This window comes from Rhamphochromis sp. 'chilingali' (assembly GCF_963969265.1).
Source record: "Rhamphochromis sp. 'chilingali' genome assembly, chromosome: 8".
Taxonomy (NCBI): Eukaryota; Metazoa; Chordata; class Actinopteri; order Cichliformes; family Cichlidae; genus Rhamphochromis; species Rhamphochromis sp. 'chilingali'.
The window spans coordinates 27,061,245-27,072,165 of NC_137935.1; positions in this window are offsets into that span (position 1 = coordinate 27,061,245).

Below are 10,921 nucleotides of genomic sequence, written 5' to 3' on the forward strand. Positions count from 1 at the left end.
ACTACTACTTATGGTGCAGCAGCTCCAACATCTAACATGTTGATTAATTTGGCACATTTTGCTGCATTTATTTTTACTTTCTTTGTATTGTCTTCTCTCAGCTGTTCAGCTCCACCTTCTCACCACTTCTTCCACACTAAACTTTTTTTCTACAAGCTCCATGAGAGAACAGCAAAAATAGGGAAGGTACCGGTTGAATTAAGAGATGTGATTGGCCAATCCAGTGTCAGTAACGAAAGTAAATGAATCCGCTGACATTAATGCTTGTACAGCAGGTGAGGATTGGCCCTTTGGGCTGGTCCATACGCCCAAAGGTGGGTTGGCCCACCAGCAAAATGCCCAGTATGCCAGATTACATGTCTAATCCAGCCCTGGTATAATATTTTGTCAGGCCAACCTGTCTTCTGTCTAAAGTATTGTCTGAAATTAAGCTTATATAATCCACATTATCAGTATTGTCTTTGTGCACACTGTAATTTTCTACTTTTGAATTTTTATCTGTCCATTGTACCATTAGATTAAAAAAAAAAAAACCTGGTGGTCATTTAATGATGTTGGGAATTCCCAAAAAGTTGTCTCTTTACATCTAGACGCAATGTTTTCAGTGGGAGAAACGTTATGGAGTGGGGGATATTTCCTTGGTTTGTTTTGGGCACTTTAGGTCTGCCTGAGCTTTGTACAAATGCTACATCAGTGCCATGAAGATCTAAGGCAGTTCTGGAGGTACAAGGAGATTCAACCTTTTACAAGTCAGATAGACATATTTCACATTAACGTCAGTTCCATTACCGTCGGTTGATGAAGAATCCTTGACACACATATACTTTAGAAATTATGAGCTTCATCATTATAAGAACACATATGTTCAAACCATTACAAAAAAGCAAAACCGTTAATGTAAAAAAAGATTGTATATTCAATCATTTAAATGCTAAATACTTAAAAAAAACTTTGATGAAAAGAATATAATAGAGTAAAATAGAATTCCTTTGTCATTGTTCAGGCAGAAACAGGCAGGATACTTATGGTGTGGGTTTTTTTTTTTTTTTTTTTTTTTTATTCTCCCTGCAGTGTGTTCACATATGAACTTGCAGTGCAACCCCAAAGATCCACAATCTGTCAAAAGAGTCAAGTACCCACCACCATTCAGTCACAATGGTGTTGCATGCAAGGGGCCATGAGAAACCTTATAAACAGTTCATCTGCATAATGACTGAAACTAGGACCACTGAATGAACAGTGGACTGTGAGATCAGTTTCTTGATCATTAATATGCAAATTGTCATGACCACTGATCAACAACCACTGATCAAAGACTCTCACTTCCATTGATCTATGGCCATGGGTAGCATTCACAGAGAGCTCAGGAATTATTGCAGTCACAGCATTGAAAGATGGTGAAAGATGTACCCTTAGGCCCCTCCTTGATTCAGAGATGGTCTTTCCCTTTTCACGTAAATAGTCTCCTTAACTTCCCACTAAATCCAGCATTCCTCCCTGTCCAGGATGTATACATCCTCATCATTGAAAGAGTGTCCACTGGCCTGTAGGTGTAAATAGACTGCGGAGTCCTGGCCTGACGAGTTAGCTCTTCTATGTTGCCCATCCACTTAGCCAGGAGTTGTTTGGTTTCCCTGACGTATAACTCAAGACAATCCTACTGGCACTTAGCAGCATACACTATATTACTCTGTGCCAGGGGACCTGATCCTTGGGGTGGACCAAATTTTGGGAGAACATATTTTGGGGTTTGAAAGCAACAGAGATGTTGTGTTTAAAGGAAATGCATCTCAGCTGTTACCGTACTCTTGACATATAAGCAATCACTAAGAGTTTTCACTTAGGCAGCATTTGTCCTTCTTCTCTCCTGGAGCTTTCTTTAGGTGCCTTCCCAGCTTTGACAAATGGGATAATCACATTTACTCATAGCCTTCTTGATGTGATGTTCTTCTGCTTCCCTCGATGCTCTGTCTGTGGGGCTGTTGTTCGCTCTGTGTTGTAGCATCCTGATGACACACCGTTTGTGCTCCAGTGGATGATAAAGTCAAACCTTAAATAACGATCCAAATGTGTTGTTTTAAAGTTGTTGTGGAAGTTTTCCATTAAATAAAGCCTGCAGACAAGCGGTGAGCGGTAGCTAACAGTCTTTAATCAAAACACAAAGAACAGAAAAACCCAGCTTGGTGGAGAGCCTGCATGATTGCGGGGCAGACAGTCAGCAAAGTCTCCCTGAGCCTAGCATGACTCTCAGTTAAATACCTTCTTCAGGAACAAAAGGCAGTACACAGCTGTTTCGCACCTTAAGGTTCACATTCCCTTGCTACCCCCAGAGTCCTCAAAGAGACAAAAGATTCTTCCTGTGGAGTTGTCTGCTTCCCCCAACTTCCTTACCAGACCCCCACCATCTGTTTAACTGTATGAGTGTGAGACATGCTAAAATCCAGTGGCACCAAGGCATTATACAATAAAATAATGTGATTAATACATAAATAAAAGAAATTCCTATACACAGTACACATCACTTTTTAAATGCCCCCCATTACTGATGGAAAATTCCCAGTCCAAGAAGGCTAAACTGTCAATTTTCATATTCTCTCTGGTGAACTTGATGTGTTGGTTCACCACGCTGACGTGATCAGTGAATTTTGGTACGTCCTGAGATTGGATTTTCATCCCTGAACCAATCACTTGATGATGTTCCTGGGTAGGATAACACAGCCCTCTTTTTCACTTCTTCCATGTACGAGTTGGCCACAATGAGTGAAAATGGGGAACCCATAACACTGTTAGGGTACCTGGGTCGTTCACTCAGTGTTGTTGTGTTTATGGTTTTTTAGTCTTTTTTTCTTTATTCATGATGTTTTTTTCTGTGTGACTTGTTCCTAGTTTAGTCCCTCTGTTCAGCATTGTGTTCTCCCTCATTTCCCGCTGTGTGTGTTCTGCCTGCCTGCCTGTTTAGTTCACATATTTTCCAGTTTGTTTTGTTATCCTGGATTCCAGCAATAAAGCTGAGGTTTGAGTTTAGTTCTGCCTTTGAGTCTGCATTTTGGGTCCTCCATTTCTGCCTGCCGCACACAGCTTATGACAGGCACACCCATGTTTCTGCCTGTAGGTCTGACCCTTGTATGTGAAATAGGTGGAAGGAAGACACAGTTCCAAGAGCAAACACACTTGGTCAGTGAAGAGAAATGTAACATCATACAAGACCATTGTTTCATCTGTCTCAATAATGCCATCTCTCAGCTTCTCAACAAAATCCAGTGGTGTTCTGGATATGGTGTTTAGAGCTGCCTACCATCTTTGAGATGTTATAGGTGACCAAGTTGATCATTCAGACAAATGATCTTAAAGGTAAACCAAGTTTATGTATCTTTGGTAAACGATACAGACTTGGTGTAGCTTCCACTGGGTATAGCCTGTCTTATGAGGTCCAGTCAATACCATTGTCTTGTTGTAACTGCTTAAGACAATCTATCACCCTCTTCCTGTAACCACTTCCTGGGTCTTATTTCAAGTATTTTTGTCACTGAGCAGTGACAAAATATTCTCATGACAGTCTTTCTGTTTTTGTCATGGTCCTGGGTCGTGCGACCCGGTGTTTTGTTTTTAGTCTATTTTGATGTTTATTGATTGTTTAGGTTCATTAAGGTAGTCCAGCCATTTGTATATATCACCCTTGCATTACGTCTCCCTTGCCCTTCGTGTGTTTATGTCTGTGCGTCTTGTACTGTCAAGTTCATGCTGTCAGTATTGTCACCTCCCCCTGTACTACGTCTCCCCGGTTCATGTCTCATGTTTCCTGTTTTACTTTGAAGGCCTGCATTCACTGTCAGTGTATTCAGTTTCACTCCTCCTGTCCTGTCGTTAAGTTCATGTGTGTCAGCTGCGTTCCCATGTGTGGCCACTTCCCCTGATCATCCCTCATGTGTATTTAGTCTCTGTGTTTCTTACAGTCTGTGTCGTGTCGTACTGTCACGGTCCGCTGTGACGGACCGAGTGGAGAATGCGTGTAATGGACCCAGGTGCGTACACAAGTGAGCAGACGGGAGTGAGCTTTAACAGAAGGCGAGCCTTTTATTGTGGCTGGTAAGAGAAACAAACAAGAATAAGGGCAGCACAAAAGCAATAACTAAACAGAAACCTAAACTTAGAATACAACAGACCGGGCATGGAAACAAGGAGGGTGGGAACACAGACGACGCGACACAGACTGTAAGAAACAGAGACTAAATACACATGAGGGATGATCAGGGGAAGTGGCCACACATGGGAACGCAGCTGACACACATGAACTTAACGACAGGACAGGAGGAGTGAAACTGAATACACTGACAGTGAATGCAGGCCTTCAAAGTAAAACAGGAAACATGAGACATGAACCGGGGAGACATAGTACAGGGGGAGGTGACAATACTGACAGCATGAACTTGACAGTACAAGACGCACAGACATAAACACACGAAGGGCAAGGGAGACGTAATGCAAGGGTGATATATACAAATGGCTGGACTACCTTAATGAACCTAAACAATCAATAAACATCAAAATAGACTAAACACAAAACACCGGGTCGCACGACCCAGGACCATGACAGTTTTTGCAAAACCGTGCACCTACCCTTGTCTGCCTCTGACCTCACAGCCTATTTTTTCGTAAATGGTGGTAGTTTCAGTCAATATGTATATGTACTGTTTATAAGGTTGGGGAAACCTGCAGTCAGCTGAGACTGAAGAAGTCACTTGGATGAGTAACAAAACATTTCTCCCACTCAAAATGCAACATCCAGATTAACTTATTCAACTTAATCAACTTTTTGGGATATCAGAGAAAACAAAGAACAAATAATAAATTAAGAATCCCACAGTATAAGACCAATGAAGACCAGTTAAAATGGTTTAATCCATGCAGCATGTGTGAAGTAGCCTGGCCTAAGCACATCAGCAGAGCAGCATAAGTCACCACAGCTTGAACGAGGCCACATAGGCTAAGTAGCCTAGACAAAACCACACAGGCAAAAGAGCAGTCTGGCCTGGAAATCTAAAAAGTCCAATATGGCAGGCATTCTGGAGCAAGTATGTTCTGCAATTTAATGCCCAGGTTCCTTTATGCAGTGTTGTTTATATTGCATTATCTTGTAAAGCTAACTTAACGCATCACTGTGTGGAAAGAAGGCATGAGCAGTTTTCTGATTCAGCTAACAAAAGTTGGTCAGGTTGCTTAACAATAAGCAAATAAACAGAATTTCAAGAACAAATTTTATTTATAAGAACATGTACCACAACCACTATTTTCCATTTCCTAGCATTTGTGCTAGATGACTTTTTGAGCGCATGGCCAGATGGTGCCCTCTCCAAAAGCGTGTGTTGTGGCACACATTGTTGCTCTACCTCTGCCTCTTTCTCTCTCTCTCTCTCTGTGTGTGTCTGTCTTAGAAACACACAGCCACAAACACACAAACAGAGTCCAGGAGGCTACCATACCATCCACTATCCCATCTCATTCTACTGGCTATAGCCTAAAACTGTCGAAGCAAAAATACCCACATGTCTGCTGAGAGACCTAATTCTCGCACGCTGCTCTCCCAGGGGAACCACAGAGAGAGAGAGAGAGAGAGAGAGAGAGAGAGAGAGAGAGAGAGAGAGAGAGAGAGAGAGAACGAGGGAAAAGACCAATGGTTTTACTTTAGCCTGGTAAGCATAAATCATAGCACAACCATCTCATTGATGGAAAATCCAAACTAAACTTTAGTTTATGAAAAGGAAAACAGTAAATCAAAAACTTTTTGCAGCCTTTTGATAATTGGCATTGGAATTCATTAGAGCTCATTTTTGACTGAATCTTGGCTTTCATTTTCCATTAGGTTTTCATTAGTCTTGAATGCTATTCCCCAGATTTATGCATCTTTGATAGAAGTCAAGGCACAACAAAGAGCAAAACACAGTCAGATATTCAAAATTATATGTATGTAAGCTATTACCATTGAGTAACTGACCTTGGGTGCTCCAGACAGCTTTAGAAATTCTCCCTAACCAAAGATTTACAGATTTCACATTCCCACATTGTGTCATTAATGGCACTGAAAAAAATACTGAGTTAGGTGTCCCATATGGAAAAGAAATAGAAAAAACTTATAACAGACTTGCATAAGATGTGGCCTACTTCATACAGTGAATCATATAAGGCTTATATGATTTACTCATGAAAGTGGCCACTTTCTCATTACTTTCATATATTGTTTTAGTAAGTATCCAAAACATACAAGTTATTTTCAAGCTTTACTCTTCCCTCCATAACTGATGTATCTAATCTTATTAAAAAATCTAAGTCATCCACCTGTCAACTTGACCCTCTCCCCACTGTGTTAGTTAAAGCCTGTCTTCCCTCGTTAGCACCTCTCATAACCAATATTATTCATTCCTCCCTTAACACTGGAATCGTCCCTTCATCTCTGAAAAATACTTCTGTTATTCCAATTCTCAAAAAGCCTGGTGCAAACCCCAAAAACTTTGATAATCTTCGCCCTATATAAAATCTCCCCTTTATTTCAAAAATTCTTGAAAAAGTTGTTGCCTCCCCGCTTCATTTACGTCTCAATGACCATAATCTCTATGAACAATTTCAATCTGGTTTCCACCCCAATCATAGCACAGAAACTGCTCTGTTAAGGATTACCAATGACCTTCTGATGGCAGCTGATTCTGGTCTCCTATCAATCCTCATCCTTCTTGATCTTAGTGCGGCGTTTGATACCATTTCTCACAATATCCTCCTGAACCGGTTAGCATCCACTGGCATTAGTCATACCCCCCTTGCCTGGTTCACCTTCTATCTCTCAGACCGCACTCAGTTTATCCAATTTAAATCCCATTCTTCAAGTCTCTATCCCGTTTCTGCTGGTGTGCCCCAGGGTTCAGTATTAGGGCCTCTTTTATTTATTATTTATATGCTCCATCTTGGTCATATATACCGAAAATATAATATAAATTTTCACTGTTATGCCGATGACACCCAGCTCTACATTTCTTCTAAAACCAATTCATCCCTCCCACCTACATCCCTCTCAAACTGTCTTATTGAGATTAGATCCTGGTTCTCCTCCAATTTTCTCAAACTTAACAGTAATAAAACTGAAGTTTTACTTGTTGGTACACCATCTATCTTAACTAAATCCTACAGTTTTTCCATTAACATTGAAGATTCTCCTACCCTTCCCTCCCCTCAGGTTAAGAGTTTGGGTGTCCTACTTGATAATACTCTTTCATTCCAGTCTCACATTAGTTACATAACCCAGTCTGCATACTTCCACTTACGTAATGTTAACCGACTCTGTCCCTTCCATACCCCCCATGCTGCTGCCATCCTTGTCCATAGTCTTATTACGTCCCGTATTGATTACTGCAATTCCCTCCTATTTCGTCTCCCTAAAAGGTCCCTTCATAAACTCCAACTTCTTCAAAATTCTGCAGCTCAGATCACAACCCGTACTCCGTTAAGAGCTCATATTAACCCAGTTCTTCAGCAGCTTCACTGGTTGCCCATAGAAGCCAAGATAAATTTTAAAATCTTACTTCTTACATACAAGTGTATCCATAAATCTGCTCCTTCATATTTGTGTGACCTGCTCCATATCACCACTGTTTCCCGCCCTCTCAGATCATCATTAGTGATGTGTGATACCACTGATTTCCTTTCCTATCCAATACCAAGTAAAATTCAGAGTGGTATCGACGATACTGATCTGATACCGATACTCTGTACAAAAACTTAATGTTTCATTGTATTTCATAATACAATATATAATTGTATTATGTAATCGTAATAATATAGCTTCATAATGATTACAGGACATCAGACTACTTGTTCATATTGCTTAATAATGTAGAATTATCATGTAGAAATAAAAAAACTGAAGTTTTGCGCTATTTGAGCATGTTGCCTGCCTGCAGCATTAAAGGACTCTGCGAGAGACGTCTGTCTCCCCTAGCAGCACCTGTCCCTCTCCTCCTCTTCAGTTTGCCTCAACATAAGCTCATCATATTCTGTGATATGATTTGCTCTGAGGTGTTTGACTAGGTTAGTGGTGTTGCCACAATACCTCACTGTCTTGCCACATGTATCGCAAACCACGTCTTGGCCGTTTGTGGAGGTAAAATACATCCACACATGACTCCGTTCACGCTCAGCCATTGTTGTGAGTGTGCACGCCAGGGGCTGACACATTTATACAGCCGTATTTCATATATGACTGTGAAAGGCGTAAGAGGAACGATCCGAATGATATAGTTTCTTTCCACAGTGTTCCTGTTAATGAAAAACTACAAATTTACCCCAAAGTACTAAAATATCGATATTTTAATATGAGAATCGTTCTAGAACATAAATTACTGGTATCAGTTTTCAGTTTTGTCATATGCAAGTTAGCACAGGGTCAACATTGCAATGAAATGTGTTTGACGAGCAGCATGGTACAGTAGAATAAAGTAAAATAAAATAAAATAATAAAAAAATAAATAGAAAAATAGTAAAGAGCAAAATATTAGAGAGATGTGGTAAAAGAGAAAAGATGACTAAATATATATGTATCTATAAATATAAATATATGTACACTAGTGATTAAATAAGAAAATCTTGAAAAGAAATATGACAGGGGGGGGGGGGCAGATGGGATATTGCACAGAAATGAGCAGCAGAAAATTACAGTATTGCACTTTTTAAAGTATCGGAATAATCGATATTTCAATATCGATCCGCACACCACTAATCATCATCTGCTATATCTTACTGTTCCGTACTCACGCCTTATTAATATGGGGAACAGAGCTTTCAGTCGCTCTGCTCACCGGCTCTGAAACTCTCTACCTCCAGCCATGAGAAATATTGACTCCCTTTCCGTATTTAAGACACAGCTCAAAACACATCTGTTTAAACTGGTTTATTCGCTTTAGTGCTGATTTCATCTGTTGTCAAGCTCTGTTTTGCAACTTTAACTTATTTTATGTATTTTATGAGTATTGTTCCTTTTATTAATTTTGTTCTTTGTAAGGTGACCTTGGGTTTCTGAAAGGCGACCTCAAAATAAAATGCATTATTATTATTAAGTTTCATTTATATAATTTTTCAAGCGATCTTACATCTGTTTTCACTCTTGTATGCTTTTCATACAAGTTTCACACAAGACAGATACAAACTTTATAAGATTTATATATATCTTTTCCATATGGGGTAGATTAACCTAAATGTGAAGGCAGGTGAGTTGTCAACATAGTCTACCAAAAAAAATTGGTATATTGAGTATCATCTGGTGCTCACAGGAAAAATGTCTACTTGTTATTAACTGCCAGTTAATAACAAATAGTTTTGGTAAACTATGAAGCTCCACCGCTTGATGGATTGTCGGAGCATTACGGCTACCGTAGTCAGGAGCCTCGCGGAGTAATCTGGGTCCAAACTCTGCTTCAGGTCCCAAAGTCAAACAAACACAGCGGCATCACTGAGAATTAAAAACTGTTTACATTCTTTCATCTTTAATAAAATGATCAGCGTTGCTGCTTTACTAGGTGTAACAATTAAGTTTAACATCCAGGCATAAACAGAATTTGTTAAATTAAACAGAGTTAGAAGTTAGGAGAATGCTAGTTTCCACTTAAACATGATATACCATGTTCTGACTGAGAGATTTCTGGAAAAAATGAAAACGTACAGCTCTGCTATCACTTCCAAAATAAATGAAGACAGAAAACTAAACAGCAGTGACTTTTGTAGGGTTACTGAAGTTTGGACTAGCTGGTATATAATGATGTGCTACGTGATCGCTCGTGACACAGCTATGTTAGCATAACATAAACACAGTGAATGATAATGTTTCTCCACTTGATAAAATTTAACGGGAGGGTTCTCGTTGGTTATTGACAAATGCAATCGCATGGCAGGATGCTGTAAACGGACCAAACTTCAGTCGGGAGAATGACTGAGATAATCCATCCACAATATGAGGTTAGTCATTAATATACTGCAACAACATGGGAATAGAGCAGCTGCGAGAGAATTCAACATTAATGAATCAATGGTACAGAAGTGGAGGAAGCAAGAAGTTGAGTAAAGTTTGACTCATCTGGCTATTTTGTTTCACTTAATGCGCCATATAATCCGGTGCACCTTATGTATGAAAACAGACCCGTTCATCGACGGTGTGCTTTATAATCCAGCACGCCTTATGGTCCGAAAAATACGGTAGTAATTAAACTGGGCTAAATCCGAGAAAATCAGGGCTGGAGCCAGCATTTTGTGTTGTCATGAAGTCAGAGATTGAGATTTTTTATTTTCTTCTCGACTAAATTTGACACATTTAAACACAGGGACCATTTAAGAGGAAAGCACTGCCATTTCTCATTGTTTAGCCCCCTATAACTGTCTCTGTGACACATTTTGCCTTGCATCCCAGTTTTTGGCATAGGGAATGAACCCAGAACCAAGAAGAACTGGGTCATGACTCTGACATCTATGACAAGATTAGTTTCGGGTTTGGCCAGTTTTTGTTTGACTGAAATGGTGAGGCACCACTGACACAGATTAAAGGTGTGAAAGCTTTAAACAGTATTAACCAAATCAGTGTTTGGCATATCATTTAAAAATGACACTAGTTAAGCGTTGGAACTACTGAAGCCTATAACACGGGAATGTCTTTCAGAAAGAATAACACTTGATGATTATGTTCAGAGAGTGTGAAAATAAACATTTTTTTCTAGAAACCCACAGTTTCTATAACCCACAGTTTTCCACATTTTACTTCATGTTTAGCACGGTTAAAAAGCATAAACAACAGCTTTGTTTGAATCCGCTGCTTGGCCACTATGCTTTGGGCATAATTGCATTATTAGAGTTGCAAGGTGAATAGGTGAGTCACTTATGTTATATTTAGCCA